We start from the raw sequence: 14,957 nt of genomic DNA on the forward strand, positions 1-14,957 counted from the left end.
AGCGCTGAGACTTCCACAGTTCCCTTGAGGCTGGCAGGCTCTGTGCTGGTCCTTCTGATGCCGCCTTGGGTGCTCCCCTCCGACCCCCCATTTCACTGCTGCCCCACCTCAGGGGGCCACGGGGCACCTCGGCTCTCCTCCTGCCCTTCTCAGCAATCTTCATTTTAACTTCAGACTCTGCTTCTGCAGTTTCCACAGCCTCCAAGCAAATCCAGCTGGCACGCGGTTTTCCCTAGCACTTGGCATTGACACCGAGGGAAAAAGTTGGGAAACACAGGCTGGACAAAGAGGTGGAGGAATAAGGTTGGTTTTTTACTGTTGTTTTCCAGTGTGGTTTCCAGAAACTCATTGTGGTAAAGAGCAGAACAAGGCTGCTTGCCACTTAGTTTTCATTTTTAACTTCACAAGATGGTTCTGGAAATACCAATCAAAGCTTTGTTCACAAAACCCACCAAAAACTGTCCTCCCTCCCTCATTTTCTCTGTGATCATGTGGCAGGGGTTCAGTCCATGAATCAGAACCACCACTGGGCTCTGCAGGGTTCAATTCCTTTGTCACTTTGCTCCTTCCTGTAGTCAGAGTTCAGACCTCAATTTTTTTCTTTTTTAAGGATTTTATTTATTTGTCAGAGAGAGAGAGGGAGAGCCCACAAGCAGAGGGAGCAGAGTCCCTGCTGAGTAAGGAGCCCAATGCAGGACTCCATCTCAGGGACCCTGGGACCATGATCTGAGCCAAAGGCAGATGCTTAACCGACTGAGCCACCCAAGCGCCCCAGATCTCACCTTCTTGATGCAGCCTACTTTCACCACCCACCAGACACTCTCAGCTCACCTTATCTCATTCTACCTTTTCTGTGTTTCCTTTTTTTCTTTTTTTTTTTTCTTTTTCACAGCACATGTTTCCTGCTAATATAACACAAACCTAACCTTTCCTCTTTGTTTATGGCTTAACGTCTGTCTCTAACGGACCTCACTCCACAGAATGTAAGGATGGGCATCTTTATGTTCCTTGGGAAGTAGGACATCCAATCATCCCACTAGGTTTTCTACACAATGTCTGTGGGGTCTGTGGGATCTGATCACTGCCCCAAATAAGTAACACACACACACACACACAAAATTGGTTAATTATTGTTGTATAGACCTGCTGTCCAATAAAATAGCTATGAGTTACATGTGTCTATTTAAATCTAAAGTAATTAAGATGGAAAAAATTGAGCTTCATCTCCCTAGTCATGCTAGTCATATTTTAGGTGGTCTGTAGCCACGTGTGGCTAGTGGCTACTGCCGTGGACAGCACAGATATAAAACATTTCCATCACAGCAGAAAGTTCTATTGAACTGCGCTGCTATAGGTGAATTAGTTTGTCAACGTGTTGGATTTTTTTTTCTTTTATCCAAGTGGTAGCTATCCATTTAGTGTCTAATTGAAGTAAGGTGCCCTGATAAGAAATGCATGTTGCCCAGGGAGGATTCAGAGAACTTGCTTCTTTCAGCAAGTGGGTCTGAAGATAAATATAATATGAAAAACATGTATCAAAAACCTTGAGGTTGATACAGATAAATTACTGCAGGAATTCAAAGGAAGGAAATATTTATATTTTCCAGTTCAGGGTAGGAAATCAAGGAAGACTTCTTGGAGGAGGTGGATCTGAAACAGAAAACTGGCCAGTACTTCAGTCTGAAAGCACAAAACACTCAACATCTTGAGAAAACGAGAGGAGAGGACCTGATACAGTGATAACCTGGTGGGAAACTTAGCTCCACACAAGGAGATTAACAATGATCGTTCCCATAGCTTTGAAGTTCTGCTTTTACTTCTCCCTCACCTCTGCCTTGGGACAACGAGTCCCCTGGAAACAAAGACTTCTGGTCCTGACGTCCTCTGCTTGTTCGGAGCTGGGGAAGCAGGTAGAAACTAACGACACTTGAATGGTTCCTTCTCTGATTTTTCTCCTCTGTTTGGGGGTCGCAATGCAGGGAGAATCTTCTCCTAATCCCATTCTCCCTTGCAGAACAAAGCTTGAAGTCTTGACCTGAAGAGCTCTATTGCAGGATGAGGAGTGACTGACTGTGATTTGTGGCTCTCTGAGACTCTCCACCGGGCTCGTTTACCCTCTTCCCGGAGCCCGTAGATGCTGACTGGTATCAGCCTGGCCTTCTCTCACAGGTGGGGAACCTCATGCTCCCAGTGGAAAACTCAACTCAGGGCAAAGGAACAAGGCACGTGAGGAGCACAATTATTTCCACAGAAAACAGTTAAATTTCAAACACTTGATGTAGCTCTCTAACGCCGCTAATATGATTTGAATATTTCTGGAATGCTTCTTCTAACACCACTAGCATAGCCTCAGCGGGCTCCACTGATCACCTGCTGTCTAGACAGATGCCACCTTCTGTGCTTCACACCAGAGGTCAGATGCCACCTTCTGTGCTTCACACCAGAGGTCAGCAAACTGCAACCCACGGACCGCATCCAGCCCATGACTTTTTTTTCTTCTAGCTTGTGAGCTATGACTTATTTCTACATTTTCTAATGGTTGGCAAATATCAAGAGAAGAATAGTATTTAGTGACACATGCACATTTCATGAAACTCAAAATTCCGTGTCCGTAAATCAAGTTATGCTTGATTTACACAAAGACATCCATTTATTTGCTTTTTGTCTATGTTGCTTTCCTTCCCCAGAGGCAGAGTTGAGAAGTGATGGGGATCATGAAGCCTGCAAAGCCAACAGTATTTATTCTCTGGCTCTAACAGGAAATGGGTGCCATTCCTGGTCTATACCATTGACGCCTCGAGGCACCAGCGAATATTGATAATAACTTCCTCAACATCCACCAGCCCACTGTGGCTGACAGGACACTTCCCCGGGCGCCACTTTCCCCTGTCTCCAACTGTCCTGGCCTCCGTCTGGCAGGTTCTAGCAGGCTGTGGCTGCTTCACAGACAGACATGAACCCACAAAGCCATCACCCCAGGTGAGGTCATTCGAGAGCAGAAACAGGTGCCAGGCATTTTTTTTTTTTTACTGAGGCAATATTCCAGGCTGTTTGAAAATGTAGGCATCTGATGACAGACTAGAGAGCACAGCGGTTACGTTCAGGCAACATTCAGATCCACGCACGTGGTGCGGTAACATCGTTGAAACAGAATCAAAGAAATAGATTGTGTGTCGGCACTTGAAGTTCTTACATATTTTCCTCTTCCCGAAGGATTTGGTGTCTGTAAGCTTGTATCATCTGAAAGAGTGCCCTTCACAATTATTAGACATAGCCTGAGCTAAGGCAACAATCCGATAAACAAAATTCTTTGTCTTATATGGTCACAGGGGACACTCTGAAGTGTGTTTTTGAGCAACTCTCATAGGATCTTCCATGCAGAGTGGAGTAAATCAAATGTCATTTTAGTACATTCAGATCATTTATTCACATCCAACTTATGCCTCTAAGCATTGTTAAACACTGTTAGATTTTGTGATAAGAGAAAATTACTGAAAAAGCAAACACATTTCCTGTTTCAGGGGTGTTTATTCTTTTTTTTTTTTTTAAGATTTTATTTATTTATTTGACAGACAGAGATCACAAGTAGGCAAGAGGCAGGTAGAGAGAGAGGGGGAAGCAGGCACCCTACTGAGCAGAGAGCCCGATGCGGGGCTCCATCCCAGGACCCTGGGATCATGACCTGAGCCGAAGGCAGAGGCTTAACCCACTGAGTCACCCAGGCGCCCCCAGGGGTGTTTATTCTTTGTTCGAGGAGACACACGCGAGCAGTGGGATGGATGCAGCAATGGTTTTGTATGAGGTGCAGGGGGAATAGAGATCAGAAAATACCGGATTCACCTAAGGACTGTGGGGAGGCGAGGGTCGGGAATGGCTCTGCAGAGGAGTTCGCTGTGAGCTGGGCCTGGGAAGATGCTCAGGGTTGACCAGAGAGACGGGATACTGGGAAAGAGGGCTGAAAAGATCCTGGCTGGGCGCTGAGCTGTGGAAGGGCCTGGTGGTCTGTCTGGTTCCCTGCTGGGTCCCCAGGGCTTAGAATGGTGCCTTGTCCTTGCTCAGTAAATACCTGTTGGATGAATGAATCTGGCATGTTTGTGGATTGTGATAATCCACATGGAGTGGGCACTTGTTTGTATGGTTAGTAATGTGCTATTTGGGAACCATTTCAGCGATGAGACTGACTTTTATCTTGATTTTTCATGCATCTGTGAAAAAATAAATACTAGTCTCGGAGGGCCTGGAAACAGCTTGCATTCTCTCTTCAGCAGCATTGCTGAAGCTTTCTCCTGCTCTGGCCCATGGGTTCGACATTGTGTACTCTCAGAACTCCCGTGAAACCTCCCGCACTGCCCAGGACATTTCAGCTAAAAGTGCTGAGATACTCAGCTGTTAACAATACACCAGTAACAGCCACCTGCGGGCTGTTTGGTCTTAAGGTTTTGAGAGGGGGCTGTGCACTATTTCTCTCACTCAAAAAATCACATCATGAGCCAAGTGAAAAAGATGTATTATGGTAGGAACAATTTTAAATCCACTGTTTTGTTTATTTATTTATTTAGAGCATGCCAGGGAGGGGCAGAGGGAGAGAGACCATTCCAAGCAGGATCCATGCTCAGCTGGGAGCCAAATTTGGAACTCTATCTCACGGCCTTGAGATCATGACTCGAGCCAAAATCAAGAGTCGGATGCTTAACTGCCTGAGCTACCCAGGTGCCCCTCACTCATTTATATTTAAGGGACATTATTATTTGTACTTATTGGTACTTTATTTTTTATCAACAAATGCCTTTCAATCTCACGGTGATTAAGATATAACAACGCAGATTGAGAACCAGTGCTTTGTACTACAAAGAGCCTTGACATTTATGGATTTGGCAGTCATGGAGTTAGTGACCAAGGATCCGTTTCTATATGGTGATTTTTATGAGACACAGATTTGAATCCCATGGCCAGTTAGGCTGGGGGATGGCAGGGAATCCATTAGCTGGTGAACCCAGCCCACTGCCCACCTGCTTATGTCAAAATAGCGTTAATATTTTCTACTTGACTTCAGGGTCCTCAAATTCTTGGAAACTGATTAAGAGAAAAAGTTTGTAGAACATGTCCCCAGGACAAACAATAATTTCTGGTGATGAAAATAAGACAGAGAGGTCATCAGACAAAGAAGGATCCTTAGCCAGGCTCATCAATGCTTATGGAGAATCATTAAGGAAATGAAGGTCATTCAGAATTTCCATTTCCACCTGACTGCATTGTACAGAGGGCATGTGAAACTGCTGCCATTCACAAACACCTCCAGACACATCCCACCTGACCGCCAGGGGTCAACTATATCTTCAACCCTCCCCCGGCAATTTGGTTTTGCTACGATTCTGCATGACCTTTGAAGGAAACGGTTGGCAAATCGAAGATAAACATCAAACCAGACTTGGTCTAATTGAATAAATTCCAGACTGATGAAGCCTGAGCTAATGAGGTTTCATGCCCTGAAGGACATCTTAGTCCTTGTCACTGGGCTTGGGGATGTCTTTCCTGAAGAGACTCGCTCCCCGGGGTACAGCCAGCCCCACGAGGCTGTGTTCTAACTTGCTCTCCCTCTCTGCCTCTCTGATTCTGGCCCTTAAAAACAACACACCCTTCGTGATACTTTCGAGGTAATTCTTCCAGGTGGAAGATTCACAAAAGCACAGGATTACCCATGAGCCTTCTTTGGACGCCGCTCCCCTCTCTCATTTCCCTCTGATACTTAGACATCAACCACGGTGGGAGGTTATCCAGCTTGAGTTTTGAAGTTGGGCGAATCTTTTTCACAGCTGGGAAACTAGACTCAGATTAAGAGTTGCTATTTGACTTCAAATTATGATGCTTCGATTAAGCATGTTGGGGGGAAACCATAAATAACAATCCTAAGCCTAATCTTCCAAAATTAAATAAGATTTCTTAAATTCATGTCTTTCAAGGAGCAGCTTGCTCTCAGAGTGGTCCCAACTTTTTAGGGTCTTTTTATATTGACGGCCTGGCTTTTTTTTTTTTTTTTTTTTTTTAAGATTTTATTTATTTGTCAGAGAGAGAGAGCGAGCGAGCGAGCACAGGTAGACAGAATGGCAGGAAGAGGCAGAGGGAGAAGTAGGCTCCCCACCAAGCAAGGAGCCCGACGCGGGACTCGATCCCAGGAGGCCAGGATCATGACCCGAGCCGAAGGCAGCCGCCCAACCAACTGAGCCACCCAGGCATCCCTGGCTTTTTATTTATATAGATCCTATAGATAACAACACAAATCACAATAATTCAACAGAACAACATGTGATTATTCCAATACAGTGGATGCAGAAGTTATGGTCATCACTCAAAACCACGTAGTGAATGGCCCTCTGATCTTTAAGAAATCCATGTGCCCTTCACTCAGGGTCATGTCTTCTCTTGGTTCCAAGTTCATAATGGGGTGACCAGGAGCTCTATTAGAAATTGAACCATGGTAGGATATCCAGGGCAGCTGTTCTGCCCAATTAAAAACTAGATTGCCTCCCCTTCAGCCAGGACAGAGGTCCTGTGGGCTTTTATTTTTTTTTATTTAAAGATTTCATTTATTTATTTGACAGAGATCACAAGTAGTCAGAAAGAAGGGAAGCAGGCTCCCGGCCAAGCAGAGAGCCTGACTCGGGGCTCGATCCCAGAATCCTGGGATCATGACTTGAGCCGAAGGCAGAGGCTTTAACCCACTGAGCCACCTAGGCGCCCCTCCCATGGGCTTTTAAAGACTCCACCAGAACATCTGAAAGCTGCAAACAATGTAATGGACTGGTGATGTTGCTTGCCTTTTCATGAACACAAGAGGAGAATCAGAGAAATTCAGGCTGTAAGTGGGGACGTGAGGAAGGAAATGTACAGTCAAGGGTCATACTTAGAGTAAGTCATGCTTAGGAGATGTGTATGCTGGACCCCATGATCCTAGAGAGAAGAGGGGGTGAGGCAGGACAGAAGGGAGCCGGTTGTAGGAGTGAGGACCCTCAGAAGGCAGTGGAATGTGGGACGCACAGCTCGTGGGGACACTGGGCCAGGGACACGGAGCTCCTGTAATGTGGGGCTGAGCGTTTGTGTCGAATCATGAGTTCAAATCTAGTCTCTGTCAGTTTGTAGAAATGTGTGAATTTGTGCAAGTTAATCTCTTTAAGTAGCCATTCCCTCATGTGTAAAATGGAGGGAATAAGATCTCAGATTTAAATTGCTACCCTTGTGGGGCGCCTGGGTGGCTCAGCGGGTTAAAGCCTCTGCCTTCAGCCCAGGTCATGATCCCAGGTCCTGGGATCGAGCCCCACATCGGGCTCTCTGCTCAGTGCAGAGCCTGCTTCTCTCTCTCTCTCTCTCTCTCTCTCTCTCTCTCTCTCTGCCTGCCTCTCTGCCTACTTGTGTTCTCTGTCAAATAAAGAAATAAAATCTTTAAAAAAATAAAAAATAAAAAAATAAATTGCTACCCTTGAGTCTCACACACACACACGCATGCACGCACACACTTGGGTAGGAAATCACTCATCTGTGAAGAAAGATTACATCCTCAGTGTTTCCACAACTTACCTCCTGGCATTTCTCTGTCCTCCTGACGCTGGCCTTCCCCCAACTTGAACCTGCGGATCCCTGCTTGTCCGGCAGGTGCCAGAGGACGAGGGTCTTCACCTGCCTGGGACACGACTGTGGACTGAGCCGGAAGTGCGGGGCGCCCCGCTGGGAGGGTGGCCTGGCGGGACAGCCTGAGGAGAGGAGGGGCTACCGGGAGGTGGGAAGGAGACCAGCAGGGCTTGCTGTGGCTTTGTCAGACATGGCGCTGGGCACATTACCTTTCCTTGTCTGCTTGATTCCTCGAAGCAGGGTCTGATCCTTGGCATCTGGGGGCCGGGAGTGAAACAGGAGACATTAGGTTCTTGGGAGGGCAGGGCCAGCTCATGTCCTTCCCTACTATCCTTCCTGACTCCTCAGCGAACACACAGTTCAGCCTCAGACAGTGGAAGATTTTGTGGCAGGGGAGGAAGAGGGGTCTTCCCTCATCTGTCAGCAAACCTGATTCCTCCCTTTGTGGAAGTGGGGCCTTCTGGTTAACAGCAGGAGTGAAAAGGGGGACTGTTCCATCAACACAGAAACGATGTCTCAGAGGAGCAGGGGTGACATAGGAGAGACTGTGCCCCTCATGTAAAGGAAGTCACTGCTTCTGAGAAAGAAGTGAAAAAATATGAGTGCCTGGCGATGCTCCGAGGCCTTGTCACTTGCCATCGACAGCACAGCTGACCTGCAGATTTAGGAACCAGGCAGCTCTGAGTTTTGTGACTCACTAGTTTTATGACCTTAGGCAGGTTAACCTCTCTGGACAATAGTTTTTGCATTTGTGAAATGAAACCAATCCCAAATGAGTAAAACCCTAAAGGACAATCCCAAAATGAAGACTGACTTTTCCAGGACAATCATGTGCATTAAAATCACACACATATATATGAATTACGTGTATTATGGACTGTTGAATAGCATCTGGCTTTTAACCATTGCTTTAAGAAAACCATTACTGTATTTTCATCATCATTTAAAAATTTCAAATCAAGATTGGGTGCAAAAAACCCCTACACTTCCAGCTTGGCTTCTAGGGGACATACTGGCCCAGAAGCACAGGCCTGACCCTCCTAGTGCTGAGGGGGCAGAACCTCTCAGGGCAGGGCTGGTCTGGTCAAGGCTAAGACCTGATGCGGGTCCTCGATACGGACTCCACAATCGGGTCTGTGAGACCAAAGTGTCTGTCTCTACCTGTCCCAAGGTCTACCTGTTAGTCTCAACCCTGTGGGGTTCTGACAAGGTCCCAGTGTCATCAACCCACATTTCCTTTTGATTTCAAAAGGCTTGCCCTGGGTGCCTGCTGTGGGGCAGGGTTCATTCTAGAAGCTGTGGGTACAGAGACTGAAGGTGCGTGCTTGAACCTCAGCTCAGGAAGTTGGAAGGAACAGGCAGACCATGCCCCCCCCCCCCCCAGTGCGGGGGGGGGGGGGGCCCTCGCCTGCAGACGCAGACGGCCGCCCAGCACAGGCTGCAGACAGCGGGCCGGAGCCCTGAGCCACGCAGGAGACAGTGCTGAATTTCCCAGAAAACAGCTTGCACAACAAGGAGTATCCGTTTTTCTCGGCTCCTTCCCCCATGGACCAAGATAACCGAACGAGTTACACAGAACACTCGGCTTATTTGATTGTTGGGAAAAACCAAAACCTCCCCAAGGGAAGGAAGGCCCAAGCGCCTGGTGCAGAGAGACCGGCAGCTAGCGGCGGCCTTGACCACGGCTCCCAGCACGCCCCGGGGGGACCAGGCCGCCCCCGGGTTCCCCGAAAGGCCAGGCTGAGGCCCTCAAGTAGAAAGTCCGCGAAGGGCTCCCTCGGGGATCGGGAGATTTCTGCTGGCTAACCGGAGGCAGTAAGTGCCTTCCGTGGTCTAACTGCGGGAAGAAATGGAAAAAAAGAAGGGAACAGGGAGAATAAAGAGGAGACAAGAGACAGAAGACAGCCAGCATTCTGGACGCCCAACTTGCAAGTGAAGGCAAAACTCCTAGGTTCCGGGGCGCCTGGGTGGATCCGTGGGTTAAAGCCTCCGCCTTCGGCTCGGGTCATGATCCCAGGGTCCTGGGATAGAGTCCCGCATTGGGCTCTCCACTCAGCAGGGAGTTGGCTTCTCTGTCTCTCTCTGCCTACTTGTGATCTCTGTCTGTCAAATAAATAAAATCTTAAAAACAAAAACAAAAACAAAAAAAATACCCCTAGGTTCCAGAGCTCTACAGGCTTACAAAACACTCCAAAGTATTGCATTTAATCTTTTCCTGCAATTCTCATTCCCTCACCTCTCTTTCTGGTCTTTCTGGGAATGACTCCCAGCCCAGGCCGGCACTAAAGTCTGTCACACTGTGGTAGTTATTGAGACTCGGGGAGCTTGTGTTTTATCACCTATGATGGCCTTGTGGGGGGTGGGGGACAAGAGCCAGAGGGTGTAAAGCATTTCACACAGTGTCTTCCGTGAGCAGTTTGTGAGTTTCCTGCCTTGAGTTTCTTTCAAGCTCTCGGCCACTAAGGAGAACCCGAAAACGTGATTGAACACAATATGCAAGTTCGGGAAAGACACACCAGGATTCTGAACTCATTTGGAGACTCTGTTAAGTCAAGGGCACTGATGCGGATTGCCCAGCGGGTGTGCATGTGGCAGTAGTGGCAGCAGCGGGCTGTCTTCCCCCAGGACTCGCACAGAGTCCATGGACGCTGTCCGGCCCTCGCTCTGGGCTGCGAGGCCGTGAGCTCGTGGTCGGGCCCGTCTCTGCAGACATTCGCTCAACAACCAGAATCTAGAGGCAGAGTCGACAAGCACTCCAGGGAGAGGACAGGGTTATGGGGATAAAAAGCAATGGGGGAACATCTTGGGAAGATAGGGAAGCTGAGAAATCCTCTCCATGTCCCAATGCCAATTATTTTCCTTGCGTTTATTTAAACTTTCTCACAAAATCTTGCATCGTCAGAATGTTTAGCACCATTTTATGAAGGGGGAAGCCAAGGCTCACTGAGGTTAAGTCACTGGTGCGACTTTGTGCATGGAGTGAGGGCCGGTCTGGATCGGAATCGGATTCTGAACATTGTACTGGTTTCTCTTTTATATCATGCCACCTTTCCCCGGAAGCCTTGACTGATGGAAAATCAATGCTATCCGGGGATAAGGCGGCACATTTTCCTATGCACTTTGCTCTGCACCCCCCTTCCTACTCTCTGGCCACCAGGACCCCCGAAGTGGCCGTGGCCACCAGCCTTGTGGATTTTTGGTCCAGTTGCTTCTCATCAGACTTCTGCATATCTGCCAGCCTGGTCCAGCACATCTCTGGCTCTGATTTCTCCCTGCAGGAACCCGAGAGTCTGTCTCTGTATGTGTTATCAGACCAGCTAAAGAGTTACACATGTCCGCTCGGAGGAAGAGGGCTTTGATGTTGGATCCGCCTCCAGGAAAGCCTCCTGCTCCCCTGCCCCGGCTGGAGCTCTGTGTTTTCATCAAGTTCCTCACAACACCTTGCTGCTTGCCAAGAGGAAGGCCAATGAAGCAGGACGGTGCCGGGGTGGGGCGGGGGAGGGCGACGCGCCTGCTCGCGGCCCTGAGTTTGGGGCAGGGTGCTGATTATTCCCTGGCTTCCAACCTTAGCTTTCTTCAGGGAAGGGAATCTGGATTCTTGCTGGGTCTACAAATCCTGTGGCTCCTTCAGAAAGGATAGGGGGCAACAGCGAGGGGCGTGCTTGTTACAAGCCAGACTCAAGGCAAAGTGAACACTTGTCTGTGACCAGAGTTTGCAAAGTGTACTCGCGTTTGTCATTTCATGCTCTCCTTGAGGGAAGCCCGGGAGCTGGGCACAGTAGCTCGACTACACGTACTTGGCTTGCTGGGCGTACGGAGCCCTACCTCTGGGCTCCTGGTAAGACTGTCCTGCAGGTGGTGGCTGTCCCCAGGTGACACCTCCATCTCTTTGTGATGAGATCTCCGTGATTCTCCATCACAGGCACCTCTTTCTTTATCCTCAGGTTGGGCCCATCAACAAGGGTCCCCTGCATGTGTGCCCAGGGAAGCTCTTTTTCCACATGTTCTTGTAGCTCCTGACACAGTGATGCTTGGAATTGGGTGGGTGGGGGGGTCCCTGTGACCCGGGTGATGCCCAGAGTGAGCCACCGTGCCACGGTTGGGGAGCGGGTCTCTTGTCCATCTCTCCGACCCCCCTTTTTTTTTTTTTTTTTGTCCTAAGGGCTCCTTTACTGCACAATCCCTTTTACGTGCCCCCTTGATTTATATTAAATTGGCCCATGTATCTGGGTATACTTACAGCCTCTCCACACTGATGGGTCATCGATTCATTCACAAAACTGCTTTCATTCTTAGAGCTTTAGGCTCCATTTTTTCCTATCTGGTAGGAATATCTGCTTCCTATCTGTTTGCCCTTCCTTCCTTGACTTTTTCAGGGTCTTCCCAACTATTCTTCTTGTTGTTTTTCTATATGACTCTTAGGATACGGAAAGGATCTTGTTGGCATTTTAATGGGAATTACACTAAATTTGTAGATCGACTGAGGAAGCTTTGGTAACTCCAGGATGCTGTCTTCTAGTCAGAATGCAGTAGGTCTTTCTACTTGTTCAAACCCTTGAGGACTTTAGATTTCCACTGTGCATCAGGCACTTTCTTACTTTACTGCTAGGGATTTGACTCTGTCTGGTGGTTACAGTCGATAAGGGCTTAGCTTCCATTACCTCTCCGACCGACTGTTCATACCGGGGATGGCTATTGATCTCCACACACTGCACTGTCTTAGTAAACTCTCTTATATTTGAAAATAGGTTTTTAGCTACTTCTCTCAGGTTTTTTGTGCATACAGGTTGATTTACCTACATAAATAACAATATTTATTATATTCTGTTAATATAGTACTTCCAAATGGACTCTGGAATTTATTTGTCTTTTTAAATCAGAGCTAGTACCAGGGCTAGTACCAGATGGTTCAGTCGGTGAAGCGTCTGACTCTTAATTTCCACTCAGGTCATGATGTTGGGGGTGGTGAGATCGAGCCCCGCAGGGCTTTGCACTCAGCCAGGAGTCTGCCTGAGATTCTCTCTCCTCCTCCCTCTGCCTCTCCCCTGCTCAGCTTCTCTAAATAAATTAATTAAAATATTTTTTAAAAAAATATTTTACTTATTTATTTGAGAAAGAGCAAGTGAAAGAGAGAGAGAGAGAGCACGAGCACATGAACTGGGGGAGGGAGGGGCAGAGGGAAGAGCCAGCTCCCCGCTGAGCAGGGAGCATGACCCTGAGATCATAACTTGAGCCAACAGCAGACGCTTAACCGACTGAGCCACTCAGGAGCCCCAGTAAATAAAATCTTTAAAAAAAACTAGTGCCAGTGCCTCCAGAACAATATTAAGTGATAATACTGATAACATCATTCTTGTCTTGTCCCTGACTTCAGTACAAAGGTTTCTAAATTCTGTGTTGTAGCATGATAGACTCAGATAAATATCTTTTTATCATTTTGAGAAAGTCTTTTTTTTTTAAAGAATTTCTTTTTTAATCAAGCAAGGAGGCAATCCTATACTTTGAAAAGTTCTATATGTGTGTGTGTTTTATCATAAATATGTTAATAGAGTTTTAATATTTGTAATTTATAAATAAATGAATGTAAAGATGTTGGGGATGCCAGCTTTGAAAAACTGATCGCCTCAGGCATGTAATCAAAGAAGCTTGGAGACAATGGGCTTGTAAGATTGTAATAAAATTACTATATTAAAATACTAACATTTACCACATATAATTTAACTTTTTGTTTTTTTTCAAATGCAGAAGACACTTAAAGATCTTGAAAGCTTTAGTTTTATCGTAATGGATGTTGTTTATCTTATCAGTTGATGGAAGATTGGCTAACTAAGCATAGATCATTAGAAGGTCTTAGTTCATCTCTGAAAAAGTCTGATTTCTTTGCCCCTCTGAATGTCTTCCTCTACATCGGATGGTTTCAGGGAAGCAGCAACATGCTGGGTTTCCCCGGTCACACCCCCAAGTGTGGAGGCATCATAATATGACAGAGGAAGGATGGAGGGGGCCCTGTGTGGCCTGGGTCCTGCCTCTCTGAAGCACACCTTGGACAAAGAGTGTGTCCTCGTTGAAAGATGCTCTTTCTGGCAGAGGCAAGGTAGTGACACACCTATGTGCAGACCACTCAAAGGATGGGAGGGAACCAGACTTCATAATGACTCATGGCTTCAGCACAGTGGGACTTCCTGTCGGGGCCACTGCCAGAAGTCTTGAGTGATTCTGACACAAGAAACACAAGTATTCTTTGTAGTCATAGAAAAAGGAAAAGATGGCTAGAGGGATAAACATCTCAAACAACAAATACTTTTTATGGGATGTCTGGTTTTCTGCAAATTTTTTTTCTGAACCAAGACATGTGTTCTTTTTAAAATTAATACATGCAGTACAAAAACTCAAAGCAATATGCTGATTTATTCCATAAAGATAATTCCCAGGCTAACTGTGGTTTGTTCTACATTGTCAACAAGAGTAGGGAGCTGGGGGAGGAATTTTGTAAAGTCCTGGAGATGAAAAGCTTGAGTCCACATGGAGTGACTATAATCTAGATCAATTCAATCTCGGCCTCCCGCCTCCCCTCCATATCTCTCTCTCGCTTCCTCTCTCCCTTCTTTTTTCTCTCTTTCTCTTTTCCTTTCTCTCTAAATATATACATACACATATATGTTTATATGCGTGTGTGTGTGTGTGTATAAAAGAAACATATATGTTGAAATGGCAAATTTAATTCAACCTTTTAAAAAGCACTCATTGAGTACCACGGGAACACAGAAGCAGGATAAGAGGGAGTGCCTTTTAATCTATTTAAGGAGTGAATACATGTGCATATGGAGTGAATAACAATTCAAAGAAGTACAGAATTGTGGAGCAACTGGGTGGCTCAGTAGGTTAAGCGTCTGCGTTCAGCTCATGGCCTGAGCCGGGTCCTGGGATCGAGCCCTGCATCAGGCTCTCCACTCAGCAGTGAGTCTGTTTCTCCTCTTTCTGTGATCTCTCCTGCTTTTACTTTCAAATAAATAAATAAAATCTTAAAGAAACCCCACAATTGAATAACAAAATAACACGGACTGTGTTATAAGAGGTCAGAAAACTCATGACTGGTTGTTGGGATTCTGTCAGTGGGGTGTCTGTAAGTACAGCGGAGCAAAGCAGGGAAGGAGGACCTAGGATTTCTCTTCCTTCTCCTAGCATTGTTCCAATGTCACAGGATCCATCTACCTGCTCATCTGAAGGTCTGTTCTGACGACCTCATCCTGGGGCAGGGGGCAAATCAGAGCTCCTGTCAGCCTCCTTATGTGCTGCCAGTGTTAAGGCAAGAAGGAAAAAATGACAAGCTACCC

The sequence above is a fragment of the Mustela lutreola genome, chromosome 9, assembly GCF_030435805.1.
Source record: "Mustela lutreola isolate mMusLut2 chromosome 9, mMusLut2.pri, whole genome shotgun sequence".
Taxonomy (NCBI): Eukaryota; Metazoa; Chordata; class Mammalia; order Carnivora; family Mustelidae; genus Mustela; species Mustela lutreola.